The sequence below is a fragment of the Moschus berezovskii genome, chromosome 23 (genome assembly GCF_049115385.1).
Source record: "Moschus berezovskii isolate FMDL1 chromosome 23, NW_MosBer_1.0, whole genome shotgun sequence".
NCBI classification, from domain to species: domain Eukaryota; kingdom Metazoa; phylum Chordata; class Mammalia; order Artiodactyla; family Moschidae; genus Moschus; species Moschus berezovskii.
The window spans coordinates 47,052,880-47,071,492 of record NC_142482.1 but is presented as its reverse complement, the minus strand read 5'-3'; the positions used below and the strand labels follow the sequence as shown (position 1 = coordinate 47,071,492).

The 18,613-nt window shown below is 43.5% G+C and overlaps 1 long non-coding RNA gene across 2 annotated transcripts in view; it reads left to right on the top strand.

The window, feature by feature from the left end:
* LOC129543237 (uncharacterized) overlaps positions 1-14,937 on the top strand; it is a 398,644-nt gene extending 383,707 nt beyond the window's left edge. For both annotated transcript variants that reach the window (XR_016036055.1, XR_008683264.2), the window contains one exon: positions 14,805-14,937. This is a non-coding gene — a long non-coding RNA (uncharacterized LOC129543237). The remainder of the gene's footprint in view (positions 1-14,804) is intronic.
* The last annotated feature ends 3,676 nt before the right edge of the window (positions 14,938-18,613 follow it).

The window sequence follows — 18,613 nt, the reverse complement described above, 5'->3', positions numbered from 1 at the left end:
TATTGATATTCTTGAAATCCCTCTTCTGTGTTACTCCCTACTGTCTCCAAAATGAGTCTTATCTCTGGGGACTTCCCTGGAGGTCCAGTGGTTAAGACTCCGTGATCCCAACATAGGGGGCTCGGGTTCGATCCCTGGTTGAGGAACTAAGATCCCTCATGCTGTGCAGTGTGGCCAAAAGATTAAAAAATAAAATAGTCTCATCTCCTTCCTTGACTTGTTATGAGAGGTAGCTTAGCATGACAGGTAAGACCACAAGTTCCAAGGGCAGAGTGCCTGGGTTTATATCCAAGCCGTGTGGGCTAGGCAAGTGTCTTTTAATTTCTAACAGTTTAGTTATATGTTGGATTTCCCTGGTGGCTCAGATGTTAAAAGAGTCTGCATGAAATGCAGGAGACCCAGGTTCAATCCCTGGGTTGGGCAGATCCCCTGCAGAAAGAGAATGGCTACCCACTCCAGCACTCTTGCCTGGAGAATTCCATGGATAGAGGAGCCTGGCAGGCTACAGTCCATGGGGTCACAAAGAGTCAGATATGACTGAGTGGTGAACACTTTCACTTTCAATTTATGTTAAATAAGGATAATTATAATACGTGCCTCATCTAGTTGTAAAGACAAAATGAGTTCATATATGTAAAATGCTTAAAATAGTGTCTGGAAAATGGTGGGAGCCACTTGAATGTTTAGCTATAGTATAATTTGTGAATGAAACATGAATTTATATTATCTCCATATGTATGGTATTCAGTTGCCTATAAACATCTCCTCTCTCAGCTCTAAGGGCACAGGAGAGTCAATATATCCAATCTCTTCATGTCAGATACTTCCATGAAGTACTAAGAAAAAAAGGAAGGAAAACACCAAACATAAAGGAGAGGTTCCCCTGGAACAGATGTAACTACCTGAAATGGACTATTTCCAAATGAGGCGCAGTGGCTAGGAACCCGAGCAAAGACAGACATCCTGGCTTTTTCACATTTATCCTAAACAAACCACATTGCACTATATAACCCAGGGGCACTTTAGCAATAAGAGTTTAAAAAGCAAACAAACAAAAAAAATTTCAGAAGAATCCACCATCGTTAGTTAATGTGGTGCTTTGATTCAACAGCCTGCTTGCAAAAATAAATCATAGTGTTAACTGGAAAACATAAGGCAAGTTTGAAAGTGATGAAACAATAATGCACCTATGTCATAAAAAATAAGCAAAGTTGAAATAAAGATGATTTAAGTCCAAGAAAAAAAAAGTCAGTATATCCAAGATCAAATGCTTCATATTTTGGTGCTTTGTTCCTGGAAGAAAATGTCTGGTCACTCCTGGTGTTTCCTGCCTCAGTGAGTGGTTCTGCCATTCTGTTGTTTTACACAAGCCAGACAAGTAGATCCCATCCTCCGTGATCTCTTTTCTCTCATTTCCAATTTATCACCCTGTCAACTCAACCTACTAAATTTCTAGTGAAAGCTTGTATTTCACAATGTTTATACTACCACCAACCCCTTCTGGAGATACCATCCTGTCTCATCTTAAGAACTATAAAAAAGATCTGTCTCTTTTCACTCTGTCTACTCATCACCTCCAGTAAATTTTCCACCCTCTTGCCAGAATTCTCATTTCAAAAGGCCAGCCTGATGATTTTCACTTGGTTTCATATTCTTTCATGACTTCCCATTGATCTGAGGATAATGATCAATCAAAGTCTTTCATGTGGTCACATCAGCAATAAAAGGAACATTGGTGATATGTACCCTTTATATTATATGCAGAGTACATCATGAGAAACGCTGGGCTGAAGGAAGCACAAGCTGGAATCAAGATTGCTGGGAGAAATATCAATAACCTCAGATATGCAGATGATACCACTCTTATGGCAGAAAGTGAAGAAAAAGTAAAGAGCCTCTTGATGAAAGTGAAAGAGGAGAGCAAAAAAGTTGGCTTAAAGCTCAACATTCAGAAAACTAAGATCATGGCATCTGGTCCCATCACTTCGTGGCAAATAGATGGGGAAACAGTGTCAGACTTTATTTTTCTGGGCTCCAAAATCAGTGCAGATGGCGTTTGCAGCCATGAAATTAAAAGACGCTTATTCCTTGAAAGTTATGACCAACCTAGACAGCATATTAAAAAGCAGAGACATTACTTTGCAACAAAGGTCCGTCTAGTCAAGGCTATGGTTTTTCCCGTGGTCATGTATGGATGTGAGAGTTGGACTATAAAGAAAGCTGAGCGCTGAAGAATTGATGCTTTTGAACTGTGATGTTGGAGAAGACTCTTGAGAGTCCCTTGGACTGTGAGGAGATCCCAGCAGTCCATCCTAAAGGAGATCATTCCTGGGTGTTCCTTGGAAGGACTGATGTTGAAGCTGAAACTCCAATACTTTGGCCACCTGATGCAAAGAACTGACTCATTTGAAAGGACCCTGATGCTGGGAAAGATTGAGGGCAGGAGGAGAAGGGGATGACAAGAGGATGAGATGGTTGGATGGCGTCACCGACTCAATGGACATGGGTTTGAGTGAACTCCGGGAGTTGGTGATGGACAGGGAGGCCTGGCGTGCTGTGATTCATGGGGTCACAAAGAGTCGGACACGACTGAACGACTGAACTGAACCCTTTATACAATGTGATGAGAATGGCAGAGCCACATGTTGGTTCTCCTCCTCCAGTCCTATAACCCTTGTCAGACCATAAAGAGAACATCAGACCAACCAAAGTTGAAGGATATTATCATTTTGCACACTTCCTGAGCAGTACTTCCCAGATTATCAAGACCATCAAAACCAAGGAAAGTCTGAGAAGCTCAGATCTAAGAAGCACCTAAGGACACATGACAAATAAATGCAATAGGACATCCTTGATAGGATCTTGGAACAGAAAAGGACATTAGGTAAAAACTAAGGAACTCCAAATAAAATACGGGGTTTTGTTAATATTGTGTCAGTTACCCATTGTGACCAGTGTAAGGTATAGTAATAAGGAATACCAGGAATTCCCTATACCTTATCTTTTACATTTCCCTGTATCCGAAATTATTCTAAAAGTTAAAAAAATACTTTTTTTAATGTGTGGTAGTGTTTTAGCTTAATCTCAGTGCTATTCAATGCCATTTGCTTATTAGTTTTACTTGTATTTGATTAAGTATTACCTCAAGTTGATTTCAGTCACTCGCATTTTTTTTTAATGTGATTGTCCTACGATTGATTTTTCCACAACAGAGAAGCCATTACATCCTTGTTTAATCTTTGGAAAATAAATCCCATCCTTTGTGACTGAATTTCTTAAGATGCTTTAAGAAACCAGGACGATTCTAACACGTTATGAGAGGAGACCTAGTTTGGAAGTAACAGGAAAAAACCATTAAATTAGCTAAATGCATTGGTATAAAATCAGAAGCAGTATTTGTGAGAGCATGATTCCAGACAATGTGTCTGTTAGATGTACTTTACAAACTTAGTTTGATTAACTTTTGTTTTTCTGAGGATATGATTCTTTTCTGTAATTATCGTTCTGTTTTCCCTGACAGGCTATGTAGTACTGCCTGCCTGAAGCTCCCTGTGAATTGAGTTATTCTCAATAATACTCTGTATTATGAAGGCATGATTTGAGTGGCTGTCCACTGTGATCTGGTTATTTGGATCTTTACATAAAACAGGTGGTTCTTCCATCTCATCGGCATGTCGTCTTATCCAGAATTCGCCATCTTGTTGTCTGTGGCTTATTACAGGCGTGGCTCTATCCTATAGGTGGCCCCAGTTTATCCAGCTTCTTCTTTCCATCTTGGTCATTTCTTTTAGCTACTCCTAGTTCCTGAGTTGTTTCAGACTTTATCAGGGCTCAGATTATTTGGTTCTGTGTTTACTTATACTGTGATTAATTCCCCAAAGTCTTTGTAGAAGCTAATTCTGTTTGGCTCTGAGAGGATCCAGGCAACTCTGATTCCAGTCAGATGGCGTTAACACTCAGCAAGCACAGGACTGAAGCCCATAGCCAAAGAGCAAGCCGCCTCCGATCTGTGGTCTTACTGTCTGAGCTCATTGTTGCCTAAGTGCCATCTTAATGACTCCTATGTGTGGGGTTTGATCCTGTTCACCTCAACCTCTCTGTTAACCTTTTTTGATCTAGTTAATGCTTTGAACTTGACCTATTGTAACATGACTCCAGTCTCAAGAGCAAAAACTATAGAGTCAGAGCAAGATGTAAATCCTGCCTCAAATGTTTATTAGTTCTTTGATCTTGAGCAAGTTACTTCATCTCTGTGAGTCTCCATTTCTTCATTTGTAAAGTGAAAATAATAGTGGATTTGCAGATGGTTGTCAAAATTAGACTAAGTGGTTCTGAAGCTCCTGTAGAAAACTTGATGCCGAATACATACTGGCTGTCATCAGTATGATTATTTGATTGCGTTTATTGCCTCATCTTCTCATCTGTTCCGTCGAGCTGGCTCTCTGTGACTCCCAGCCAGGTCTCAGCCCCCCATGTCAGTTCATACATTCACATATTTTTCTAGTCACTCTCTCTGTTGTTATGAACAAAGCTGTCAACTTTGGTGCCCTGCTTCAGTGTTTCTTAAAACTCTACGGTATGCCATTTGATTATTTCTCGCTAGGTAAACATGTCATTAGACATAGTGTGTTTTCTTCCTTGAATGTTGCTGTTGTTTTCATGGTAATGAGACGAGTTGGACAGTCCCAAGAGCAGAGTCAAGCTTCAGTGGATATTTTGGCGTCTGGGGTCTGGTGGGAGAGGGGAGAAAGAAGCAAAGAGATGCAAGGCAGAGCGATGGAGTCTGGTGCCGGAACTTGGGAGCCCACCTGCCTGAATGTGCAGCCTGGCTCTTCCACCTACTTGCTGTGTGGCCTTGATCAGAGTACTTAACATTTGGTTACTGCAGCTTCTTCGTCTGTAACATGGAGATACCGATAATGCCCAACTCATAGGTCTCCCTGTGAGAATTAAATGTGAAAAGCTCAGAGCACTGCCTAGCATGTATTAAGAAATAATTAAGTGTTCATATTATTAGAATTACTCTTTTTCCGATGTTTTACAACAGTCACTGCATCAGATAATCTTACTGATAGATATGGCTAGTTACAACCTCAGTCACTTTGAAGTGGTAAGATTGCCTTTGTCTTTTTTAGTATACTGGCACAAATAAGTTTCTCCTTTCAAAGTACTCATATTAATAGATGCTATATTTATGTCTATATTAGCACTTTAAGATAATTACCTAAATTTTTTCTTTAGATTCTTTACAAAAATATTCTTTGGAATATTCTCAGCAGTAAGAAATATTTTGTCTTTCAAATCTCAAGGATCAAAAGTTAGAGCCAATGTATTAAATTTAAGTGAGTGATCTGCGTTAATGATCTCTTCTCCATATTTGTATAATTTTATGTACTTGTGTAATTGCATCAATTACCTAACTTTATGATAACATTAATAGGTATACAGTTAATAGCCATCTGCACACAAAATGTTTGTGTATACTTAACAGAGAGTGTCAAGAACCAGTGTTTAAGGTAACCTCAGTTATTTTCATGAAGGAAAAGTTCATCACTGAGCCACAGTTCACTTAAAGGCACACAGAATCTCATGTTCCAGAAATTTTTAAGGAAGCCCAGGGACTTCCCTGGTGGGCCTGTGGTTAAGACTTCACCTTCTAGTGTAGAGTGTGGGTTTGATCCCTGGTCAGGGAGCTAATGTCACACATGCCTCAAGGCCAAAAAATGTAAAACAGAAGCATTATTATAACAAATTCAAGAAAGACTTTAAAAAAGTGGTCCACATTAAAAAAAAAAAACTAAAACAAAAGAAAGCCCATGTTTCTGACCTTACCTGTTGAATCTATAAACTGTGCATTTGGAAACTGCATTCCCAGCACTCTTACCTCCTTCCATATCCACGCATTCCTATAGGCACCATAGCACATCAGTACTGATCTTGGGGAACCTGTAGCAAAGGGTGCAGGTGAGCCCCGCTGCCAACGAGACGCATGATCTAACTCGATTCCAGAAGTATGCCTGTGTTGACTGCTTGAGAAAGTTGCACTGTCTCAGCAGCCAATGAACTATCTGTATGCACTTGGCATCCTAAACATGGCCATTTCAATTATTTTAAAGTTTCCTCTAAAAGTCTGCCTCATGACTTGAATGGAGACGTGGTCATTTGTGCTAATTGCATTTTAGAATCTCTTATTATATGGGTGACAGGCAGCTAATGTTTACAACTTTTGTTCACATCAAGTACCATTAGGCACTTAATTATGTAACAATTGGCTACCTAGCTATACTTTGCAGATACCAGAAAGCATCAGTCTCTCTTCCCGGCGTTGTGTGTGTCTGGAATACATGTGCAGTGCATAGGCTTGGCTTCTCGTCGGGCTGTCAGGGTGGCCGCATGACCCTTGCTACTCAGACCCAGGCTGAGCTAGAGAACTCTCTGCCTGACTCCCAGACAGGGGTTTGAGTCTGAGACAGTATCATTGCACCAGGGGCTCTGCCATGAGGCTTCTGAGAATGAGAGAAAGGAGGAGACAGTATGATTCATGGGGGCTTCCCAGGTGGTGCTAGTGGTAAAGAACCCACTTGCCAATGCCGGAGACACAAGAGACACGGGTTCAATGCCTGGGTGGGAAGATCCCTTGGAGGAGGGCACAGCAACCCACTCCGGTATTCTTTACTGGAGAATCCCATGAACAGAGGAGCCTAGCGGGCTAGAGTCCACAGGGTCACACAGTTGGATACAACTGAACTGACTTCAGCCTGGATGCATGCATGAGTGACTTGCGGATGTCCAAGATCATAGATAGTTGGATGGTTTATATCTTGAGAACAGAAGACCTTAAAAAAAAAAAAAAAGCTTCTGACACATAAGCAGAGAGTATTAGAGCCCGGACACTCAGAGTCCTGCTTTTTTGTAGAAGTTGATGCTGAACTCATCAGTGAAGGACGAACAGAGAGAAAGGACGGCCCCAAACCAGGCTCTGATTTCAAGAAAATCATGCCTATCTTGCCAAGTTTTATTTTTAGTTTCTTTAAGAGAAATACTGCGTAGTCTAGTAAGATACTTAGTGAGAAGATGAACTATTGTGGTCTGTCAGGTTAACGTCACATAGGTTGGAATGTGTCTTAGAATCTCGTCGTGGAGTGAATTTTACTGTAACGCAAGATCTCACCATGAGCAGGTATTTTGTTAATGACCATATGCCATCATTCCTTCCCGTCTGACTGAGAATGTGAATAGTGTTCCCATCATGTGAACCGCTGATTGCCATCAGGCCACTCTGTTGTCATGGTTCTAGTTAAAAAATGTGAAAGAAACTAGATCTTTTCAACCTAAAGGTTCTCTCTGTGTAGTTAATTAAAGACATTTTCAGAAGACATTTGGATTATGGGAAAGCAATGATAGCACATCATGACATTTATTTCATTCCTTACCCCCGAGAATCTCAGTAATTGGTTCACCTATTCAAAATGGTTATTTCATCCAAGGGTAAAGATTCCAGGACCCCCAGTCAGACTCACCTAATTTATCTAATTGGCAGCATCTTTTACAAACAACCCTGGGCATAGGAACTTTCTGATTTGTGAAAGTGCCATTCACTTGTTTTGAGACAGTTGAATGTAAAGCTTATCTAATGTCAAGGAAAGTCTTTAGGAAACTTTGTTGTCTGGTTGTTGTTTAGTTGCTAAGTTGTGTCCGACTCTTAGGAAACTTTAGCCAAGAGTTAATATTTTATTTATACCATTGTGTTAACACATTTTAGAAATGAAATTCCATATAAACTGTTGAAATGCTGGGCAGCTCAAGGTGCATACTATTGAAGTTTTCACTTTGCAGCTGAAGAAATAAGACATGAATGGCTTACTTGTGATAGCAAATAAAAAGATAGTGGCAGAATGGCCACCAGAACTGGAGCTTTTGACTTCATGTCCAGTGGTCTTCCTCCTGGGCTAGGCTATTCTACATCATCAGAGGTATTTCATTTTATGCAGTTCTGTTATGAAATAGGAAAAAAACAGAAGGTGTACTCATTGCCTTGTGGGGATTTTATCTTCCCATGGAAGAAACAGTATGTCTATTCACAAACACATTTATGTTTCCTACTACTCCTTTCCTTTTTGTAACCATAGAATCTGCTCAAAAACAAAACAAAAAGGGTCATATAGTTGCATAAAGCTGCTGTCCAATGATTCACTTGGAACGTGTATGAACAAGGGTACAGGTGAGCCCGGTGAGTCACCAATGTGATGTGGCCACCTGGAGACCACAGGCAGATGGTGCTGCGCTGATCATGATCTGGCCTCTTGGAGGGAAGGTATAGTATTGTGTGATAGTATTGTTTACTCTGTGTGGCCACACTGTGGGACTTGGTGTTCACATGACACATCTTTCAAAGGGCCACCCATAAACTGGCATGAATTCAGAGACTGGAAAACGGGATGTTGAATGGAGTAGATGTCACAGCGTAGTGACTAAGGAAGTTGCACATTTTAGATGTAGAGAAGAGTCATCTGAGTGGTGATGACTGTTGTGGTTATTTAGTCTGTAAGTTGTATTCAACTCTTCTGTGACCCCGTGGACTATAGCCCATCAAGCTTCTCTGTCCTTGGGATTTCCCAGGCAAGAATACTGGAGTGGGTTGCCATTTCCTCCTCCAGAGGATCTTCCAGAGTCAGAGATGAAACCCATGTCTCCTGCTTTGGCAGGTGGCTTCTTTAGAGCTGAGCCAACAGGAAAGCCCATGGGTAATGACAGATTCCCTCTAATATTTGAGAGACATCCATGTGAAAAGCACCCTAAACTTGAGTGCCTAAGCTTCTAAATTGAGGGCTGGTAAATAGAAGCTCCAGCGAGGCACCAGACCTTTTGGCTCAGGGCTTCATAAGATGGAACGGGTTTCTGCCTCCCGGGGCACTACATTTTCAGTCGCTGGAGGTGTTGCATGGAGGAGATATTTTAAAGGGCACTGTTCACAATTCAGATTTGCAGTTGGACGAGATGACCTTTAAGGTGCTTTGCAGCACCTGGGGTTTTATGATTCTATTTCTATTATGCTTCGACGCTGGGTATGTGTCACATTGTTTGAACCAAACACTGGACAGGAGCACAGTTTGGAATGTTGATGGCTCTCACATCTATTTTGTGTTTCAATTTCTGGAAGCGGTCTCTTTGTCTTTGAGGCAGTTTGGTCCCTGACCTTCTGTAACATTTGGATCTCAGCCACACTGTCTTTGTTTACTGTAAAGAGCATGGAAAAACTGACTTCCTGACAGTGCTCTGCGAAGTCTAAGGTCAAACCACTCACAGGTGAACAAACACAGTCTTTCCACCTTAAAATTGCCATTTGGCCCCTGTAAAATGTATCAGGGTCATAATACTAGGTAAGAGAAGAGAGGGGAAACCAGGGCGCTGCCGGCAGCCAACTATTAGTCATTTTGTCATTCTGCTTTGTGAAGAGCTAATGGCCACCTCATGCGACGAGTTGACTCACTGGAAAAGACTCTGATGCTGGGAAGGATTGGGGGCAGGAGGAGAAGGGGACGACAGAGAATGAGATGGCTGGATGGTATCACTGACTCAATGGACATGAGTTTGAGTGAACTCCGGGAGTTGGTGATGGACAGGGAGGCCTGGCGTGCTGTGATTCATGGGGTCACAAAGAGTCGGACATGACTGAGCGACTGAACTGAACTGAATCTTAATTCAGTATCCATCCATTTTGGGGAAGTTAGAAAACATGGCATGCAATTTTAAGTCCTCTAGAAACCTGGTGACTGAGCCTAGAGTGATCCTTCTTTTCTCTACGCTTTCATCATCAGTATCTCCCAAGAGATATTGCAGAGACAAAGCATAGCATTCTTATTCACTTAAGAATTTGAGTCAGTGATGCTATCTAACCATCTCATCCTCTGCCACCCTCTTCTCCCTTTGCCTTCAATCTTTCCTAGCATCAAGGTCTTTTCCAGTGAGTTGGCTCTTCACATCAAGTGGCCAAAGTATTGGAGCTTCAGAAATAGTCCTTCTGATGAACATTCAGGGTTGATTTCCTTTAGGATTGACTGGTTTGATCCCCTTGCTATTCAAGGGTCTGAATGTTTGAAAGTATCAGTTATCTGGAGCTCAGCCCTCTTTATGGACCAACTCTCACATACTGGAAAAACCATAGCTTTGACTTACATGGACCTTTGTTGGCAAAGTGATGTCTCTGCTTTTTAATATGCTGCCTAGGTTTGTCATAGCTTTCCTTCCAAGGAGCAGGTGTCTTTTAATTTTGTGGCTGCCGTCTCCATCTGCAGTGATTTTGGAGCCCAAGAAAATAAAATCTGTCACTGCTTCTACTTTTTCCCCCGTTTGCTGTTGTCAAAAGCAGTAGGTTCCCTTTGTCAAATGGAGGGAAGTGTCTTCCTGAGTGAGGGTCTCATAAGCTCTTTGTAGACCTAGATGGTGCCTTGTTCATTTTCTTCTCCCATCATGCTTCATACACTCTCTTACCCAAGAAGGTTCTCATAACACGTTGGTGTGAGTGTCACTGAAAAAAACAGTGACCTTGTTCACATATTACCCATTTACTCAGAATTCTTTATTTTCCAGAGCCAAGTTTCAATCTTAATATTTAAAGATTAATCACTGGAATTAATCTAAATCAATATCACAATATTCCCAACATAAATTTGCATTTTTTTTCTTTTTTCCTTCAACAATGTAGGAATAAATTTGGCTTTCACTGTATTTTTTTTTCTTGGTCTCTAGTATAAGTAGGCTCTTGAAATGCCTTAGTTATCTAACATTGCTCTTGAACTCCACTTAGAGATGATATACTAGCCTTTTACTAAAATATATCTGGATATTAAAAGCCTAATTCTCTACTGCTGATGAGAAAGATTATTAACACTTTTTTTCCCAGCTATAATATGAGGCAATAATACCCTTTTTTTACTTCCAGAGCCAGAAGCAGTATGTCATATTAACCTTCATTAGCTACTTAAGAAATGAGGTACATTTGTTAATTTAGGATTCTGGTTAGCTAAGATTGTATGCAAAGGGTGATAAACTTGTGTGGTTTCCCCACTTTGCTGTGTATCAAAAAAATAAAAGAATGGTAAAGTATGTCTGGTTACTGATTTTACTGCCTTGGTGTAATAAGTGCAGTGTTCAAATTAGGAGCTAGACCTGGATAAGATGGGTCTGCAGGTGATAAGCAAAGACTGCCATGGCTGGAGCAGGGAGGAATCCACAGCATCTGATCAAAACCAGCCTGCAGAGGAGCCCTAAGGTGCATGATGGGTGAAAACAGGTATCATCAAAAATCTGGGCCAGTGGTGGAGAGAGAAAATGGGTGCTATTGCTATGTATCTAATTCCATGATGGACCCTGCCCCTTGGATATCCTATGAGTTGTTAAATTTTCTGTAGTTTTTTCTTCTGTGTAGCATCGCCTTTATTTTTCCCATTTCTACCTCCATTTACTTAACTGATTTCATTCAGTATTTTTTAAAAATGTATCAAGGATTGTGCTAGGAAAAACAAAGGATGGAGGAGATCAGTTTCTGAGCTCAGGGGACTGCTTGATTAACATATCCAGGTTTAAAAAATCATGCAGTCAACTTTGCTATCATTTTTCCCTTTCCCCAAGAACACCTCAGTAATGTTATTTCTTTTTTCATAAAGCCTCTAGAACCCCTCTTGGCTCAGGCAGTGGCCCCTTGTAGTCAGGCTATGGCAGGAGCTTCTTGGTCAGTCTCCATATATCTGATCTTTCCTTCACCTTCTGTTAATTTTAGCTATGTGTGCTAAGTCACTTTAGCCATGTCTGACTCTTTGCGACTCTATGGACTGTAGCCCACCAAGCTCCTCTGTCCAAGGGATTCTCCAGGCAAGAATACTGGAGTGGGTTGCCATGCCCTTCTCCAGGGGATCTTCCTGACCCAGGGATTGAACTCTGTCCCCTACATTGCAGGCAGATTCTTTATCACTGAACAACCAGAAAAGTCTTCCTATAATTTGAAACAATAATGGAAAAGTCACGTGCTTTTTAGGATAAGAGTTAAATGCCTTAGCCTTGTGATATGGCTCTCCCTGCTCTTGTCTGTCTTCTACAAACCTTGCCCTCTGCTTGAACTGAATTGATCCCCTCATGCACCTCAGTCAGGATTGTATGTCCCCTCACCTTTCTGGTTTCCAGCTCCAAGGATGTACAGCATGGCAGTTAAAAAGTGGTGCTCAGGGGCCAGATATATCGATCTGTTAGCACTTACTTGCTGTGCAGTCTTGGGCAGCTTGTTTAACCTCTCATGGGTACTTCTGTATCATTGAAAAGAGGTTATTAAACACTAAGTCCCTCACAGGATTAACTGTGTTCAGGGATGTGAAATGCTTAGAGGAGACCCTGGCATAAATGAAGGGCTAGTGTTTTGCTCCTACTGTTACTATTATCGTTACGGCCCAAACCTTACCCCCTACCCTGGCCAGATGTTTCATAGCTCACTGCAGATCTCAGGGTTCTTTGGGGACCTTGGCAGACATTTAGGTAGAATTCGTCTTTCCCTTCTCAGACCTTCTTTGGCACTATTTACCCAACAGATTTAGACCTGTTTATTATTGTTACAAGAAATAAACCTTGAAGAGATAGCAATTCAAGACAGTACATGGTTAGTGCCAGTAGAGCCCAGGTTGCATAGATTACATATTGTAATTGTCTGAGGGCAGGGGCAGTGCCTCCTGTGTCTTTGGTTTCCTTGCTGTGCGCTAGGCCTAGTTACTCACAAAAATAAGCCAAAATTACTATGTTTTCCTGGTTCAATGGACGATGTCTTCAGAGGGTCAGGAATAGACCAGTCTACTGACATAGATGATGTACAGTCAGATATAGGGTGTTTTTACTGGTAGCATGTACACCTGAAGAAATAGGGAGCCATCCTCAGTTTTGGACAGGTTTGCCCAGACCACATGGAGAAGGGGGTCTGGACATCCAGAACGTGGTGGTTTATTAAGGTTTGTTTAGTGGCCGGTTGCCCAATGGACTAGAACAAAGAAGGAGGCGACAGAGAAGAATGTGGACTGTGCAGGTGTGAGCACATGAGCATAGGCTCTGGAATGGAGGACTGGAGAGGACAGCTTAAATTCAAGCGTAATTTGTAAGGAAAGAATCCATAGAACTCCAGAGTTCGTTCATACAGGTTGATGGCCGGAAAGGAGTGAAAAACCGTGGGGTTTTCTTCCTTAGATGTCTTTGGAGTATCCAAATCGGGAGATGGTTGACCTTGAAGGTAAAAAGACACATGCGGTTACCATGAGCTCTAGGATGGCAGAGACCTTGCCTGTCTTCTCCCCAGTGTCCAGGACAATCCTTGACACAAACATACCTGGAAGCTTATATGTACTTTTGCATGAATGAAGGGCTGCTCACCTTGATACCTACAGTTGAGTAAGACAAGTTGTAGACAATTCCTGCCACCTGTTTACTGATGCTCTCGTTCTAGTTAGCTGGCATGCTCGAATTTTCTAAAGAGGCATACCTTTCACACCGTGGGGAGGATGCGGCATATAAACAGCGTATTTAATTCTGGGATGACTGATGGTTTCGATAAGGCCCTGAGGCCATCTCTCTCCTACCTGCCTTAATATAACCGGTACACCGTACCTGGGCAGCACAGCACCTCTTCAGAGAGATGCCCCAGAAAGCAGTTGTTTGCTCCCACCCTGCCGAGGAGTAGCAATATCCACATGGCTTAAGGGCTCTAGCTGCAGCCATGAGCATCATCAGAAAAATACCACCACCATCCGCCAGCCTGAGATGCCACAGGGAAAGTATGAGGTTTGTCAGTTCAGCGAAGCAGAAATATTTTGCTTGTTTTTAATGCTTACTTGCAGGAGAACTTTATTATGTGTTTGTGCTCCTTTAAATGAGAAAGTGCCATTTTGGAAAATAATGAAAACCGACTCTTTTCCCTACAAAGAGTCCAGCTTTCCCCACTTGGGTGAATATTGCCTGCGCCACCCGCCCAAGAAGAAAGGGAGCGGTCTTGGCCAGCATCTTATTAGTCTAAAAATAAATTATTCAGAATGCAGGTTCAGATGCAGATTGCAGGGAGAGATAATAGAATTGGTTTTCCAAGCCTGATCATGCTATGAAGACATGGCGTGTGCTTTTCAGGAATCCACTTAAGTGAAATCAAGCTTTGACTAATACAAACTGGAAATAATATTGCTGCCATCCAGCTTGTGTTTGAGGTACAGCATCCTCAAAATGTCTCCAAGCACCCACGGTCTCTCTAGGCTATGTAAGTGTGCATGTCTGCAAGTCCGGGTGCATTCACCAGCATTTCTTCAGAGATGCCTTTTTTTCTCATTGTTCTTTTAAGGAAATTTCTTCCTGGAGCACGAGAGGGGCATGTCTCACTTAAGCTCTGTCTCCCTCCTACTCCCCCTGCCTCAGCAACACAGTTGACCACAGCAGCAGCCGACTCCAGTTGTCATGTGGCTTCCCATGTGATGCTGGGTCTGCTAGCACTTTGGAGCAAAAGCCTTTGTGACTCGGCGCTCATGGACAGTAGCGTTCGGGGACAGGAGAGATTTTGGAGGGGGCGGGGAGGCCAATAACCCGAGAAACATCAGAAATAAAAGTCGCATGAAGTATTCTGATCTATGTATTATATATATTTTTTGAAATTTGATTTTAACTCTTGCTTTTTTTAATTTTAATGGTTTGTGTCTGTTTTTCCCACCCCCGCAGACGCCAAGCTGCGCTGTTTTGTGTTTCTTTCTTTCTTTTTTTTTATTCTGAAGCCAGACCGTCTTTCCTCACAGCTCCAGGGCTGCATCGCTGCGGGCACGCCAAGCTTCTCCTGGTTACCTGAGCTGCTGTTGCTGTCTCCCGGCTTCGGCTTCTCCATGGCGCACGGGAACCCGGCATCGTCGGTCTACGCAGCGCAGAAGAAGGACCTGCTGGTGGAGCTCTGGCTGGGGTCCCCTCGCACTCGGGACTCGGAGGACAGGGTGATGCGGGAGAAGACCCGGGGTGGGACGGATAGAAAGAACGCCAAGGACCGGGACTGGAGAAGTTAGGAATTCGATCCGTCCAATGCCCACTGGTCTTCCCCAGGGCGCACCCAGCTCGGGCTGCTCCCGGGGATTAGTCTGGGAGGAAAGACCCATGGCGAGATGTGGTGGCATTTTACTTGAGAGTAGAGCTGAAGATGGATAAACCCGGTCTCTGATGGGTCTGCCTGCCTGCCTGCCGACGAGGCAGAGTTGGAGAAAGGCAGAGCGAGGGAGCGCTTGAGAAGAAAGAGGAGAGGCGGAATGCCGTTCGATTGTCTGCCGCTGGCCCTGCATTCTCATTCTAGGGAGGAAGGCATAATTTATAACCCGGTCCATGGGTGGAAGAACTGTAAATTGTAGTCTGGATGTCCCCGGTGCTGTCAAGGAAGAAACTGATGGGCTAGGTGACTGTACCAGTGTCCCCAGGGAGAAGATCAGCCTTGCAGCGTGGATTTAAATGCATGTGCATGCATGTACAGACATGAACAGAGGGCGATTTCTGACCAGTTTACACAGGAAGTCTGTCACTTGGCTGGATCGGGCTTGATTGCAGCTTGTATTTTCAGCTTCAGCTCAACACCCATTTCCTGACTAGCTAGAGAGCATGGCCAAAGCAGCTGCATGCAGAATTTTCTTGTTAATGTGAAAGCAACCCTCCTCAGCTTTAACTCCTTGAAGTTCTGAATGCTCTGTGCTTCGCTCGGACTGACTGTAGGGTTTTGTTTGCTTCTTCTTCGACAGATCCCCTGTAAACACAGCTGTATTCAGTATGATGAAAAATTCTATCCAGTAAATAGAAATCTGATCAATTTAATCAAAATAAATGTATCCCAGATGACTTTGAGACCAGCTGGCTACCACAGGCTTCAGATGCTAAGCGTACAATGGAGATGAATGCAATCTTATATTTACGTGTTTCTGAATTCCCGGATCAGCCTATAATTAAAAAAAGAAATCTTTTTGTAGGGAAGAGGTGGTCCTACCAGCTCTCAAGGTAGATGGTTAGATTCAGGTGCGGATGCTGTTCATGAGATTTGGGATCATGATGTCACATTTCAAGGGCGTGTGCCATGTGGCAGAGCAGAGTCATGCTCCATATAGAGAAAGCCTGCATCTACCTTGCTATCTGGAGACGCGGGGGCCCTCGGAACAGCCTCTGGTGAGGTTAGGGGAGGCACCTGAGGCTTGTTTTAGATTCCGATGGTTGGGCTCTGGTGCTCCAAGCCCAGCTCAGAACTGGGGGTGAGGTGCTTTCCCAGTTGTCATGGGGAGCTCTTCTGGGACGCCTGTCTGGCCCTTCCACTGTTTGTTACTATTTCTACAAAGGCGGCTCTGTGTGTTGGATTATGTTTGGCCAGCTGTTGGCGCATTCCTGCGGGTGGGGCTGGGTGGGGACCTGATTACTGTACTTGGAAACTGTAGATCTCTGTGCGGTGGAGAGCAGGGAGGGAATGCAAAGAAAGCAGGTTGGAGAAGCTGATCTCTCTTAGAGATTTGCTCCAGGTAGTCAGTCCTACAGCACGCAGAAAGGCTTCCAGTGGAGAGAAGGAAAGAGGGGATTGGGGGGCTGGGAGCAATGAGGGCAGGAGAATGCAACTGAGCAAGCCCATCAGAAAAACAGACTTTAGAACTTCAAAGCTGCATAGACAAGCAGAATGTCAGCAGCTTGTAATTAGTGGTTCATGGTTGCGTCAGCGCCTGCACCTCTCCAAGAATAACTGTGTGATGTGTGCCACAGAGTGAAGAAGACAGTCATAACTAAGTTATCAAACCCAGTTCAAACCAGGGCAAATGGAGTCAGGAATTTTTCTGTGTTTGTAAATCAAATCCTGATGGATTACTCGTCTAAGACTTGCTGGGTTCTGCATAATTGAAGGCTGGATTATCCATTTGTGGGGGAGGGTGGGGGGATATTGTATGTTCATTAGACGAAACTATGAACCCTTAAAAATGCAGATGAATCGTGCATGTAAATATCTGCGCGCTCCCCGTCAATACACGGTTTCTCCTCTAATAGCCCCAAGCAGCTGTTGCCTATCGCCCGGATCTCTGCATCCACACAGAGTTTTTGTTTGTTCGGTTTTTGTGCATTCACGTGGAGAGGAGTTAAAAGTTACAGTTCAGATGAGATAGGGTCAATTAAATGCGAAAAATCGCATCTTCGAATTGGGCAACTGCAGCGGGGTTCTGATTTTTGTTGCTGGCCCCCACGTAAACCTTGCCGGAGCCTTGGCGGTCTTGCAGCCAAACAGCCGTCTGTTAGTAAGCCTGTGGGAAGTCGGGGCACCGCAGTGGTGGGGAGGCGAAGGCCACGTTCACTTCCCTCCCTTGTCTCTGGCGCGTAGAGATTGCGGTGTGTGCGACTCCAGCCCCACAAAGAGCCGGTGGGAGGAGCTGATTGGTCAGGAGGCTGGGGATGTTTACTCTTATTTGTTTTCGGCGCTCCTCCACGGCATTCATGCCGTATTTGTATTTGTGTTCACGCCGCACAATTACTCCTCGCCCCGCTTTGTTTTTCTGCCCGAAGAGAAGTCAATTTTAGTTCAGCTCCCCGGCTTTCGGCCTCCTGGGCAAAACGCGCCTACGTATTGCTTTCCCCGAGTCTGCGTTTCCCTTTTTAATGTGGATTAGGGGGAAATCGGTGGCCGGGAAAGCCGTGCATATTCAATCAGTAGCTTTTGGAGCCGCGCCTGTCAGATAATTTAAATATATTTACTCTGAGGGTGCCGGAGCTGGCGTGGTCGGAGCCCGTTTTAATGTACCTCTTCGCTTTCGTCAAGGAGCGGAACCTGCCGGCTCAGAATGGCGTATTCTGTGCACCCAACAGAGTGGAAGACATGATTTTGTTTGTGTTAGTTCAAACAGCTGGTCATTAATGCAGTCCCCATTTCGCCACTGAAGTGCGGGTGGACGTGAATGGCTGCCTGATTAATGCTGTCCCCTCCGAGGGTCCTTCACCCAGCAGTCAGGCTCGGAGCAGAATAATGTAGCATGATGTGATTGCTCTCTAACAGGGTAGTGTGTCATTGTGTCACCAAGCAATTGAGGTTATTACGGGGCAGGGCAGACAGACGGGACAGTGGGGTTACTAGACCGTAGCATTTTTAGAAATACAGGCCTGACCTACTTAGAGTTATTCTCTCTGGCTGGCAGCTGCACGGAGCATCCAGTCTTCTGATAGGCTGAGGCTGTTGCTAGGGGGGAATTAGCCTGAATTTTTCCACACACAGACTCAGGGACTGAATGATAAAAGCTGACTGGAATTAAAGAGATTTGGTTTAGTATTATACAGATGGATCGGCCCCGTTTTTCTTTCTCAAGTGCAGAGGAAGAGTGCAAAATACAGATTTTTGTGTCCATCTTGTTCCTTGACCCTCTGGTTCTCCCCCACCAAAGAACTGCCAGAGCCAGGCAGTTATGAAATTTCGGTTAATCTCTTTAAAGTCGGGGGTCATGGAAATGATGTTGCAAATGGCAAGATATTTAAGCTTAAAGACCGCTGAGAATGACTAACAGAAGGTTAGATTATTTTTCCTTTTCTGTGCACTAAACTGTTTTGAAGTTGGGCATGCATC